General features: G+C 42.7%; 1 long non-coding RNA gene across 1 annotated transcript; it reads right to left on the bottom strand.

Moving 5' to 3' along the window:
- Nucleotides 1-2,476: 2,476 nt before the first annotated feature.
- Nucleotides 2,477-12,585, bottom strand: LOC132504004 (uncharacterized). The gene is made up of 3 exons (XR_009534696.1): nucleotides 12,495-12,585; nucleotides 8,901-9,019; nucleotides 2,477-2,585 (listed from the first exon to the last, which is right to left on the bottom strand). It is a non-coding gene; the product is annotated as an uncharacterized LOC132504004 (long non-coding RNA).
- Nucleotides 12,586-14,532: the final 1,947 nt, after the last annotated feature.

The raw sequence follows: 14,532 nt of genomic DNA, 5'->3' as shown, positions 1-14,532 counted from the left end.
TATCTTACACATGCTTCTATGAATTGCCTTTGTCCCATGATCCTGTGCTTATCAATCCTACGATTATCCTTTTCTTTCTAGATTTTAAGGTTGGGGAGATCAGACACCAGGCTACTTTTATTTCTTTATCCACAGTATCTGATATAATATAGGAGCTCAATACAACTTTGATGATGAGATAAATGAATGAAAAAGTACAGGAATGAAGAAATGGATTGTCAATGAGAAAACAAAACAACAAAAGGAACTTACCACTATCTCAGCCTTTGAAACTTGGAAACATTTTATTATATTTTATATTTTTTAATTGTAGTAAAATACACATCACAAAATTTACCATCTTCACCATTTTTAAGGGTACATCTCAGTGGCATGAAGTACATTCACACTGTTGTGTGACCATCACCACTATCCATCTCCAGAACTTTTTCATCTTCCCCAAATGAAACTCTGTCCCCATTACATACTCCCCATCTCCCTGCCCCAAGCCCCTGGCAACCACTGGACCTTGGGTTGCTTCCACCTTTTGGCTGTTGTAAATAATGCTACTTTGAAGATAGTTGTTCAAATATCTGTTCAAAGCCCTGCCTTCAATTCTTTTGGTTAAACACCCAAAAGTGGAATTGCTGGATCATACAATAATTCTGTTTGATTTTTTGAAGAACCTCCATACGGTTTTCTGTAGCGGCTGCACCAAATTACATTCCCACCAACCGTGTACAGGGTTCCAATTTCTCCACGTCCTCACTACACTTTTATTTTCTGGGTTTTGATAGTAAGCATCCTAATGGGTGTGAGGTGGTGGCTCATTGTGGTTTTGATTTTCATTTCCCTGACGGTTAGTGATGTTGAGCATCACCACATGTTCTTATTGGCCACCTGTAATACTTTATGTTTTTGATGAGGCGTTTATGGTAGTCAGCCCCATAGATGGTTATTTGAACTTCTTAGTCAAACAATTTAGTTGCTGTATTACTGCCCTGAATGGTTTGTTACTCTCACACGATTACATGTTGACCAGTTGTCAGTCTGGTGCCTGGAGCTTTGTGCCTGTCATCTCATTTGATTCTCCCCCAAACTGGGAGTGGCACATGCTGGTGTCCCCATTTTATAGACGAGGGTGACACAGGCTAAGTGGCTTCTCCAAAGTAGCATGACTAGTTCCCAGCCCTGCTGGAAATCAAGCTCTGGGCCTCCGACACCAACATAGTTTATTTGGGTGAACAAGTTGTGCTCACTGTGTTGATAAGCCTCACAGGTACTCAACACTGTGAAAAAGCAAACCCCCCAACCACGTAACTGCTCTTTCCTACTTAGATCATCCCAAATAGGAGAGACCCCCGATGATGCCATGTGTGTCACAGGGAAGCCCTTTCGTGTCAGGGCATCCTAACCCTGACTGGTACCTGGGCACTTCACTTATGCTGACACACAGCCTAAAAAAGGTCTTTACATCTTAATTCAGATGGTCCTTCAGCTTGATTAATGCTGTTAAGTAAAATGCTGTTACGCATAAAGGAAAAAAATAAATAGGACCTAGCTAAGTGCTTTTTTATTAGCCTTAGGGCAAGTTCATTAACTATGCTGGAACTGTTTTGTGTAATTTATGCATTATATGCATGTACATGTAGTACCGGATAAAATAGATCATTGACTCAATTAATGATAGCAGTGCCACCTCCCCTACTGGGTTTAGGAATCTATCAGAGTTTCTGATAAATCTAGTCTTCAGTAGCTTATGCATGGGAGCGACCTTCCATCGAGAAACATATATTTGGGCTTGGAAAAGGTCAAAGTGCCCTTTTATAAGCAGAAAATGACTGAATCAGGATCATTAGCAGCTCTGAGTAATCCTATTATTCAGTCTTCCCCTCCCGCCCTTCCTGCCACCTTAGAATTGTATTTGAGACCAATTTCCTCAGCGTCTTCCTTTTCTGCTGGTTTAGCAGTCTCATTGTACTTCTTCTGGGTCAAAAAGCATTCTTAAAATGTTTTGGCACCAGGGACCAGTTTCGTGGAAGGCAATTTTTCCACGGATGGGGTAAGAGGGTGGGTTCAGGCGGTAATGCAAGTGGTGGGGAGCGGCAGATGAAGCTTTGCTTGCTCCCTAACCCGCCACTCATCTCCTGCTGTGCAGCTCAGCTCCAAACAGGGTCTGTGGCCCGGGGGTTGGGGACACCTGTACTAAACAATCCATAGTCTTTAAGTAATAAATCATCAATACCCACATTTAAAACAACCAGAACAAACTTACTCAATTAACTAAAACATAACTAAAACCATCAGTATAGTCTTTAAAATTTTCATTTAATCATCTTAAAACACAGGAAAAGAATGTGTTAAATAGCAGATGAATTCCAAGAGTCATTATTAGAAACCCATAGTTCCACTGGTCTCACAAGTCCTAATACTTAAGTTAACCTTGAGGTAGGGGTTGCACTTGTACAGATGTTGGGGGGAGTTGGAGAGTGTATCTGGAAAAAGGTGGGGGATGAGACTGCGACTCGGGGAGGCTGCCCTGGAAGACCGGGGACAGTCACAGCACACTGCCAGGTAATGTGGTACCACAGCTTACATTCGCAGAGCTTCAGCAAAAAGATAGAGGAAAAGTGATGTGTTAATTTCTTTAGGAAACTGACATAAATGTTTTGCACCATAAAATATATAAGAAGAAATTTGTGTGAGATTTGCAGCAAAAGAAAAGCTCAGAACATTTATAGGAACAGAAATTGACAAACAATATTGATGAATATATGGATTACATTACCTTTCTTTTTAAATAAACATGGCTTTCAGCCTAAAAGTAAAAAAGCCATTGGCACAAAAGGCCTTGGATTTTCCTGAGCCTAAAATATTTGGAAAGCACTTGAAGGAATTTTCCTGAACCTTCTGCTACACTCACTAATCCCTACCTAAGCTACTCTTGAGTAAACTATTTTGAGAATGACTCATCCTGTACATACACTTGCCTCCTTTCAAAACACCAGCCCTCTGTTTGTATCATCTTTAATTTCTTTCATCAGTGTCTTACAGTTTTCTGCATACAGGTCTTTTGTCTCCTTAGGTAGGTTTATTCCTAGGTATTTTATTCTTTTTGTTGCAATGGTAAATGGGAGTCTTTCCTTAATTTCTCTTTCAGATTTTTCATCATTAGTGTATAGGAATGCAAGAGATTTCTGTGCATTAATTTGGTATCCTGCTAGTTTACCAAATTCATTGATTAGCTCTAGTAGTTTTCTGGTAGCATCTTTAGGATTCTCTGTGTATAGTATCATGTTATCTGCAAACAGTGACAGCTTTACTTCTTCTTTTTCCAATTTGGATTCCTTTTATTTCTGTTCTTGGATTGGAAGAATCAACATTGTGAAAATGACTATACTACCCAAAGCAATCTACAGATTCAATGTAATCCCTATAAAGCTACCAATGGCATTTTTCACAGAACTAGAACAAAAATTGCACAATTTGTATGGAAACACAAAAGACCCCAAATAGCCAAAGCAATCTTGAGAAAGAAAAACAGAGCTGGAGGAATCATGCTCCCAGGCTTCAGACTATACTACAAAGCTACAGTAATCAAGACAATATGGTACTGGCACAAAAACAGAAGTATAGATCAATGCCACAGGATAGAAAGCCCAGAGATAAACCCACATACATATGGTCACCTTATTTTTGATAAAGGAGGCAAGAATATACAATGGAGGAAAGACAGCCTCTTCAAAAAATGGTGCTGGGAAAACTGGACAGCTCCGTGTAAAAGAATGAAATTAGAACACTCCTTAACACCATACACAAAAATAAACTCAAAATGGATTGAAGACCTAAATGTAAGGCCAGACACTATAAAACTCTTAGAGGAAAACATAGGCAGAACACTCTATGACATAAATCACATCAAGATCCTTTTTGACCCACTTCCTAGGGAAATGAAAACAAAAATAAACAAATGGGACCTAATGAAACTTAAAAGCTTTTGCACATCAAAGAAAACCATAAACAAGATGAAAAGACAACCCTCAGAATGGAAGACAATATTTGCAAATGAAGCAACTGACAAAGGATTAATCTCCAAAATTTACAAGCAGCTCATGCAGCTAAATATCAAAAAAATAAACAACCCAGACCAAAAATGGGCAGAAGACCTAAATAGACATTTCTCCAAAGAAGATATACAGACTTCCAACAAACACATGAAAGGATGCTCAACATCACTAATCATTAGAGAAATGCAAATCAAAACTATAATGCGGTATCACCTTACACGGGTCAGAATGGCCATCATGAAAAAATCTACAAACAGTAAATGCTGGAGAGGGTGCGGAGAAAAGGGAACCCTCTTGCACTGTTGGTTGGAATGTAAATTGATACAGCCACTATGGAGAACAGTATGGAGGGTCCTTAAAAAACTAAAAATAGAATTACCATATGACCCAGCAATCCCACTACTGGGCATATACCCAGAGAAAACCATAATTCAAAAAGAGTCATGTACCACAATGTTCATTGCAGCTCTGTTTACAATAGCCAGGACATGGAAGCAACCTAAGTGTCCATCGACAGATGAATGGATAAAAAAGATGTGGCCCATATATACAATGGAATATTACTCAGCCATAAAAAGAAATGAAATTGAGTTATTTGTAGTGAGGTAGATGGATCTAGAGTCTGTCATACAGAGTGAAGTAAGTCAGAAAGAGAAAAACAAATACCGTATGCTAACACACATATATGGAGTCTAAAAAAAAAAAATGGTTCTGAAGAACCTAGGGGCAGGACAGGAATAAAGACGCAGACGTTGAGAATGGACTTGAGGACACGCGAAGGGGGAAGGGTAAGCTGGGACAAAGTGAGAGAGTAGCATTGACATATATACACTACCAAATGTAAAATAGATAGCTAGTGGGAAGCAGCCGCATAGCACAGGGAGATCAGCTTGGTGCTTTGTGACCACCTAGAGGGGTGGGATAGGGAGAGTGGGAGGGAGGGAGACGCATGAGGGAGGAGATATGGGGATATATGTATATGTATAGCTGATTCACTTTGTTATAAAGCAGAAACTAACACACCATTGTAAAGCAATTATACTCCAATAAAGATGTTAAAAACAAAAACACCAGCCCTTTTCACCAAGCCAGCTGCAGCCATGAGAACGGAAGATCTAATCTGCCCCTTTAACTCATTCAGGATCATGAAGTCCCATCACAGCAGAGGCCAGGAATGGTGCTGAGTTGGCTGGGTTGGGTGGCTCCTGGGTCAGCTTCTATCCGTCTTTGCAAAGGTCCTTATCAGCCACTGAGATGAAAGAGCTGGGCTTCGAGGCCAGACAGCTGGATGCGAAGCTGGCACCTTCTCTTACTTGCCATGAGATCCTCACCAAATTCGCAGGGCTCAAAGCAAAATGAAAATGTGGGTTCCTTTGTTCAGAAAGCGTTAAGAATCTCCAGACAGCGAGGGCAGAGCACTGCACCAAGCCTGAACTATCTCTGAGGTTCCTGTGTCCTTCAGCACAGGGATTTTTCTACCTCAGCTCCATGTCTTCACCCACGTAATTCCCCATGATCTGTCTGCATTACTGGGCCGTGGGAATTAGGACAATGAAGACAGCTCTCATTTACTAAGCTCGAACATGCCACAGTTTCTATGCTGAGCTTTCTACCTGCACTGTGTTTAATCTCTACTTGATGCCCGCCCCCCACATGTCTCATGTCAGATGCAGAAATTATCTGTGGTCCCTGAGCGATGGGCTCACCATCAGCAGCTCACTGCTCTTCAGTGACAGAGCAGGACCGGAACCCGGTTCTTTCTGTATCCAGCTCTGCTTTTCATCACCTGCCCTGCCCTCGAGAAAAGCTGATTCACAAGCAAAATCCTATCCTCAATTCCTTGCCCTAATGCTTTTTTTGTTTTTTAGTACATTGATTCACCTTGGAAAAATTTCTGTAAATGAGCAAATAAAGACTAGATACTGTGACCCTCTGAAAGCAAGGGTGCAGATGCAAGCGACTACATCTGCAGGGAGGGGGGGTGGAAGCAGGAGAGCATAGGTCTCATGAGCCCAGTTCCCTAGAATTTGGTCCGAGGAGTCCAAGGCCATCCTTCCAGCTGAGAGGTCCCCTGTTCCTCCTTCTCCTGCCCTTATTAAAAATAGGAAGCTTTGTTACATCTATAACACCTTTCATTTTCTAAGCTGGATTGATTCCTGATAAGCATTCCTTTTAATTATTCTTTAATGTTTATTGCCTTTTCTTATCAAAAAATGGTGGCGTGTTTAAGAATTCTGTCTTTTTTTCTTTTTCTGAAGGAAATCATTGGTCCTTCTCTCTACCCGCTTCCTGCATTTCTGCCATTTGTGAAGTTGAGTTTCTGGGAGTGGGAGGGGACCTGACTCCCCAGGACAGTTATACTGGAGGTGAATCTGGAATCTGGCTGGGCTTCCAAAACCACTCATCTACAAAGAGGTTTTATAGCCTTGTAAACAGCTGTGGCAGTAAAAATCTCCCTGTTCAAATGACCAAATAAAGTAAGATAGGACTAATTTGATTTTTTTTAAGTGGGCTTTTAGAAAATAAAAAATCATTAACCCTAATTAGGTTTAAGTTGCCTATTTAACGGGCTAATTTATTTATAACATATTATTTGTATAGGAATGGCATTTCCACTATATACCTCTGTGTGCAAATAACCAATTTCAGTAAACTGGGTCTATGTCTGATGAGAGTGTATGTCTGTCCTTCATCCAGAGAGCAATTCCCTGTCCTCCTCCTTTCTTATGTCATTAACCTGTGCAATAAGGTCCTGTTCTCATCCACATTTCTACACACTACAGCCCAACCAGAGCCTGACTCAGTGCCTGAGTTGCAATGCATCGACTCCAGTAATAGGATCGCAGGTCTGATGCACAGACTTTCTCACTGAGTTTTTCTTTTCTTTTTTTTTTCTTTTTTGCCACACCATGCGGCTTGTGGGATCTCAGTTCCGTGACTGGGGATCGAACCCTGGCCACGGCAGTGACAGCACCAAATCCTAACCAGTAGGCCATCAAGGAACTCCCTCATTGAGACTGACAGGTGCAGTATCTGCTTTTCCCTTGCAGACCAAAGTAAGGGTTTTTGTCTTTCATTTTTATCTCTGAGACTGTCAGCTAATAAAGTAGTTGTTCCAGGTATGGGTATGACCTGAAACTATAACTGAGTCACTGAATACCTCAGAAAAAGGAAGGCAAAAATGTCCAGGACAGACTGGCCTCATCCTCATCCCTCATGAATTATCCGTCACAGCAGTCGCTACCGAACAGAGACTCTCCAGCTCCCCGTAGAGTACTACACAAACTCTCTTCCACCCTCACCTGTAAAATTTTAATCCAGATGTTTCTTGTGTCTTAAACATAATCATAGCTGTGGGAATTCCTTGCCAAAATCTTGTGATAGTCTTTCCTACTACATTTTAACTCAATGTCCTCTTATTTTATGCTCAGACACGTGGAGAGGATTTGTTCACTGTCTCTTGCCCGTGATTTTTTTTTTTTTTTTTTTTGGCTGCTTTGGGTCTTTGTTGCTGCATGTGGGCTTTTCTCTGGTTGTGGTGAGCAGGGGCTACTCTTCCTTGTGGTGTGTGGGCGTCTCATTGCGGTGGCTTCTCTTGTTGCGGAGCATGGGCTCCAGGCACGTGGGCTTCAGTAGTTGTGGCACATGGGCTTCAGTAGTTGTGGTTTGCAGGCTCTAGAACGCAGGCTCAGTAGTTGTGGTGCATGGGCTTAGTTGCTTCGCGGCATGTGGGATCTTCCCGGACCAGGGCTCGAACCCGTGTCCCTTGCATTAGCAGGTGGATTCTTAACCACTGCACCACCAGGGAAGCCCCCTTGCCCGTGATTTTGATCTTCAGCTGTGATTAAGTCTCCTAGTGTTCACATACAACGTTATTTTATGACAAAGAAAAATATTCACAAAATGTGATTAAATGAAAAAAAATAACCTCATATTTCTGGGGGAAAGCCAGCAAAAGGGGGGAAACAAGGCAGTTAAATAATTAAATATATGGAGAAAGTATAGTGGGAGGATGACACATGCCAACATTAATCGTCACTGCCCCAGGTCCCAGAAGTAAGAGGGTAGTCTGTTAGGTTTCTTGCCATGTTTTGAAAGCTCTGAACATATTTTGGAATTATAGCATTAATGTTGTAATCATTAAAATACTACAATAAATTGAATAAAGAGATTGATTAAAGCCAGACCAAGGGAGCATTCTGAACCTGAGTTCAGACCCTGGTGGGCTGATTCTGAATTGGTAGGTCTTTCCACGCTACACTTCTCTGTCTGGGCCATGTGCTCACAGGCTGGTGGGGGAGTAAAGGAGGGTGCAATTCACTTCTCTCCATTTCCAAATGCCCTACTGGGATCAGAATTACTGCCTCAATGACCAAATAGCTTGACGTGTGTTAATATCAAAAGATCTAATTTTAGCTAACAGGATTGTATTCAGCAATCAGTAGGGCTGGGGTTAAGGTTTGATTTGAAGAGGGAGAGGATGCGTAATTATGGCCATACCTTTGCTAAGACCGGCTTGCCTTATTCTAATTATAAATGTTTTTAACAAATTGCCACTGTGAACACTAGTTTAGGTCAAGTCTTGGCCACTGAATTCAAGAATTCCCAACATAATACCAGCTACATGCTAGACAGACTGTTTGATTCAAATTAATTCAGTGTCTGAATCTCAAATGATTTTCCATCAAAGGGATACTCCTAAATTCAGTCTCTCACCCATCCCTTAACAATTCCCTCCAGAGGGAGAGACAGAGAGACAGAGAGAAGGAAGTGAGGAAGGAAAAGCCCATTTTGTAGCATTTGTCCACTCACCGTCCATGGCCAGTTTCAAGCCACCACAGTGACATCACTGACCTCAGAACTGGAAAGGAACGTGTGCCGTGGGCCCTCCTGAGTTGGTGTGAACTGGTTCCAGCACATCACTGGACACAACTCCAACGTTGTTGCTGAGGATTTCCTGAATTTCAACCTCTCTGAAAACAGAGGAGCTACGTGTAATCAAAAATTATATTACAAATCAAAGAAGATCTAAATAAGAGGAAAACCATGCTGTATTCAAGGATTGGAAAATCCAACCTAGTAAAGTACCATTTGGCCGCAAATTGATCTCTGCAATTCCTATCAAAATCACAGCACGTTGTTGTGTAAATATAGACAAGTTTACTCTAAAACTGATATGGAAAGAAAAAGAACCTATAACAGTTAAAACAATTTTGAAAAAGGAGAATAAAGTGAGAGTATGCACATTACTTGACTTTAGGACAGGACTTGTTAAAAAGCTACAGTAACCAAAACAGCATGATGTTCGCAGAGGGTTGGACACATAGACCAATGAAACGGAGTAGAGATCCCAGAAACAGGCCCACACAAACACACCAAACAGATTTTTGTTAAAGGAGCAAAAGCAATTTAATGGAGGAAAAGTCGTTTTTCAAAAAATGCTGCTGGACATTTGGGTTGATTTCACCTCTTGGCAATTGTGAATAATGCTGCTATGAACATGGGTCTGCACATATCCCTTCCAGACCCTGCTTTCAATTTTTTTAGATAAGCAAAATATGGTATATACTCACAATGGAGTATTATTCAGCCTTAAAAGGGAAAGAAATTCTGACACAGGCTATAACATGGATAAACCTTGAGGACATTATGCTCAGTGAAATAAGCCAGTCACAAAAGCACAAATACTGTGTGATTCCACTTACACGAGGTACCCAGAGTAGTAAAATTCTTAGAGACAGAAAATGGAATAGCGGCTGCCAGGAGCCAGGAGGTGGAGGAAATGGGGAATCCTTTTTAATGGGTACAAAGTCTCAGTTTGGGAAGATGAAAAAATTCTGGAGCTGGATGGTGGTGGGGGCGGCACATCAGTGTGAATGTACTTAATGCCACTGAACTGTCCACTTTAAAATGGTTAAGATGGTATATCTTATGTTACGTGGTGGAACTATAACATATATAGAGAGAAAAAATAAAAAACAAAAACCTTGACCTAAACCTCACGCTTTGTAAAAATTTAGCACAAAAGGAGTCATAGATTTAAATGTAAATATAAAACTGTAAGACTTTAGGGAAAAAAAATAGAAGACAGTTGTCTCAGGATCTAGGGCCAGGCAGAGTTCTGAGACCTACAACAGCATGAGCCATAAACAGAAAAAATTAATAAAGTGGATTTCATCAGAATTCAAAACTTTTGTGTTGTGAAAATCCCGGTTTATGAAGATGAAAAGACAAACCACAAGCTGGGAGATACTATTTACAAACCACATGTCTGAGAAAGGACTTGTATCTGGAAGATGGGAAGAACTCTCAAGTCTCAACAGTGACAAAAACAAATAACCCATTTGGGAAGTGAGCAAAGACATGAACAGACATTCACTGAAGAGGAGACATGGGTGGCAAATAAGCAACGTAGGGCACTTACATTGAAATAGTCATAGCACCAAATGCTGGCTGGCAAGGATGCAGAGAAACTGAATTCCCATTCATTGCAGGTGGGGATGAATGTGGTGTGGCTGCCCTGGAAAACAGCTTGGCTGTTTCTTGTAATACTAGCGTGCACTCTCCCTAAAACCCAACAGTTGTGCTCTTGGGCGTTTATCACAGAGAAATCAAAACTGACGTGCACAGAAGTGCTGTACGTGAATGCTCATAATGGCTTTCTCTGTAAGACCCAAAAAACTGGAAACAACCCAAGTTTCCTTCAGTGGGTGAAAGGTTACCCATTGGGGTTCATCTATAGAATGGGACCCAATGCACCAATAAAAAGGAACAAACCCATGGTACATGCAGCAGCCTGGATGGACCCCAGGGGCATCTTGCTTGGTGGAAAATGTCAAACCTGAAAAGGCACTATTCCTGAAAGATTCCATTTTTGAAACCTGGAAATGGCCCTAGAGATGAAGAGCAGGTCAGTGGTTGCCAGGGAACCGTGATGGCGCAGATATAAAGGGGCAGCTGGAGGGGCTCCTCTGTGATTGTGATTGTGGTGTTGGTTACAGAGACTATTCACGGGAGAAGATGGCCTGGGACACACACACACACACACACACACACACACACACGCACAGCAACTGTGTGAAGTGAGGGATGTGCTGATTATCCTGACTGTAGTCACCACATCACAATATATACTTCTATCAAAATATCACGTTTTACACCTTAAATTCATACAACTTGTATATGGTCAATGATATCTCAATAAAGCTGTAAAAATAAAACCAAAAAAAAACTAAGAAAAACATAACTTAGATGTGTTATTTACAAAACACATCTAGGTAAGCTTTATTTTTAGGAGAGGTGGGGCTGATGCCCTGAAACCCACAGCAGCACAACCCGAAGCCCCAGGACACTTTCCACAACCCGAAACCCCGGGACACATCCCACAGCACAATTCCTTGGCGTCAGATACTATTTAGTAACGTATCTAAAGTGACCCTCTTGAAAAAAATATTTTGGTCATTTATTCTGGTTTTCCACTTTTTGCTATTACTCAAAGACTTCTACAACAACAACCCAAACCTCCCAAGCCTCTCTCGGGTGTGTCCTTTTCTAAGTCAGATGCTCCACCCGGGGCGGCTCTGGCAGGGAGGATGGGGTGGAGGACAGAGGATGGAGGCTCCACAGGACAGCTGAGCATGGGCTGGGGGCAGGGTCTCCAGGACCCTGAGATTAAGCTGGGACCCAACAGCAGTAGAGGAGCCCCTCCAGAGAACAGCAGAGGGGGTGCCCCTTCCCTTCTGCTGGGGCGGTTCCTCCCAGGCCCTTCCTCTGCTCTGCTCCTCCAGGGGGCATCCACTTGGCCTGGGGCCCCCCAGCTCCACATTAGCAGCTGTCACTCTCCCCTCCCTCTGCCCCTGGCAGTATCCCGCCATTGTGCTGGCAGCCACAGGCCACTAAATCAGATGAATAAATAACCTTCTGATTCAGAAATGTGACACACTTGGCAAGGGGCAAATGGTGCATGTTTCACTAAGTGTGAAAATATTGTCAGGGCTACTACAGAGTGGAGACAAGTTGCAGAAATGGCATACAAATGTCACCTAGAGAGCTTCCTGGGAAATGCATTCTGAAAACCAACTATTAGGTCTGCATGTGGCTCTTAAAAATGTCTTATTATTGATATTACTATTAAACTCATCTGAGAAGTAACCGGAGAAATGTCCCCACATCAGTTACTCTGCAAAGAGAGACCCAGGAATAGAAGCAGGAATGAAATCTCTGTCTCAAGGAGGGGGATTCCCTTTAATTTTGGAAGAAAAGGGGATACAGGAGAAATGTCTTAGATCTAAATTTTTGTCTTCCAAACTGGTTTTCAGGAGATAAGTGTCTACGATCCTTCAGTGGATAATAAAGCAGATTGTCTCTGACCTGCATGGAGCCGCACCACCAGCTCACACAGATCCTGCATGAAACACAGCCCTGCACAACACACGAGGGTATAATTACCGTCTGTGCAAGTCCGTCCTTGGAAATTCAGTTGACGCCGAGCAGAGAGCACCACCAGACAGCCATATGGCGTTCCCTCTCCCACGGCGATATTTTTATTCAGAAATTACCGTGCAGGCCCTGATTTTTGGCTGCCGGATTCCTAAATCTGCCTTGTGAGGCCTCCTTGCCGTGCTGCATCTCAAGAGCTGCCTTTGGATACAGGGGGAAATGATTCATAATTGAACCAAAGAGATTCTTTTAATGAACTTGCCCCAGGGGATATCAAGCTCTTTTTATGAGCAAGTTTAATGAATCATAATGAATTTCATCATACGAAACAATGTGGATCCACCATAAAGAACTCAGGAAGTGCAGTGGTCTGCACTCGAATGGGAAGAAGCACAGGGAATTATTTGGAACCCACGGGCACAGAATGAAAAGAGACAGTGTCATATATGGAGCTTAAATATTGGGAAGGGGGTATATAAATACAACATACATGACCTCTAAAGTAATTTCAGCAAGAAACAATTCTATGTACAAATTATTTATGGCACTCTTCTATAAGGGCTCTTATAGCTTGTTTTCAAACTTTGTTTTTAAGAGAAAAGGATTCCTTCCCTTTCAGACCCTGTTCAAATGTCTACTCTGTGGTGTAATCTCTTCCAGACCCCCCTTCCTGAGTCTTCAAATATCTGTGCTCCCCCAGCCCTGAGGCCTTGGCTCTGCAGGCACAGTGTGGTGGCACTGCCTCTGCCCTCAGACTAGATCAGGAACTCCTAAGGTCACGGGAACATGAAGCGGTACACTCCCCTCGAGGAACTTAAACCTAGCGGGAGGCCGACAAGTGAGCAATTACATAACACATTTTTGTAGGTTGCGGTGATGGAAGGAGCGTAGGGAAAGCATTTTGCCACCTTGTCAAACAGAACAGGCATTATGGAAACTATATTAATGTGAAACGTGATGGGGGTGCCTGCCCACCAGAAACACTCTGGATCCTTCTCTGTCCTGCTCTGTGCCCCAGGAAGCTTGTCCTGGGGCCTGCAATAACGGCCTCCCTGGCTCTGGGGGAGCCCCGAGTGAGAGACGGCGGAGGGAGATCTGTGGGTGGGGGGCGAGAGGTGGGGTTCCTCACGCCCCTGCCTCCGCAGTGTTGGCCTCGGGTGCCTCCCACCCCTTTTCCTTTCCGCACCTCAGCATGCAACCCCTCTGTTAAACGTCCCTTAGTTACGCAGCTCTAGCGGCTCCCCGTTTCCACAGGATGGATAAGAATGAGCAGATGAGAGGCGGTGCCGGGCAGTGGGCACAGTTCAGGGGGAGAGTGCTCGGCCTCTGGTTAGGTGTCAAGCAATTCCATTGCCTGGGACACAGAGCAGATGAGGCCCAGGAAAACCAGGGAGCCAGCAAGATACATGTGGGGATCCTGGGTGCCCTGCTGAGGAGCTGGGAGCTTACCCTAAAGCCTAGAGGCGGATTACAGGGTGGACCAGCAAGCAGTTGCTCTGGGAACAATCTTTGGAATAAGCTGGAGAGACACTGTGCACTAACCCTGGTTTCCTCTGTTTTACTGCTTTACGCGACTGGGAAGCGACCTTCATGGCAAAATGGTTTAGCGAAATGTCATCAACCCCCGCTCAGCCAGCGCAAACCAAGACTTCAGAGGCATCTTTGTGATGCCTTGTTCTGGATTTTCAGTACAACCGCAGGACATGCCAAAAATAAAATTTAAAAAAAGGATACTAAAGTAACAAAAGATTTGTTTAAAATAGGGAAAGACAGTTCTGTATAAGATGATTAGTTCGTTAATATTTAGAGCATCTAGTAAATCCCTTATTGTATACAGAACAGGCAATAATCTTTGTTAAAATCTTTGTTAACAGGGTTTCTTTCTCCCTCATTAAATAAATGTTGAACAAGTTTTAAAGAAAGTGGATTTGAGGGTTGCCAGGTTACAGGCTTAAATGCGGCACTTGTATGTCTCATGCCAGTCCCGCTAAAAGATAAAGGGAACTCATCAGAATGTTCTAAGAAATGGGTTGACCAGATTCATTTC

This window comes from Lagenorhynchus albirostris, chromosome 1 (genome assembly GCF_949774975.1).
Source record: "Lagenorhynchus albirostris chromosome 1, mLagAlb1.1, whole genome shotgun sequence".
Taxonomy (NCBI): Eukaryota; Metazoa; Chordata; class Mammalia; order Artiodactyla; family Delphinidae; genus Lagenorhynchus; species Lagenorhynchus albirostris.
This window is presented reverse-complemented; position numbering and strand designations above follow the sequence as displayed.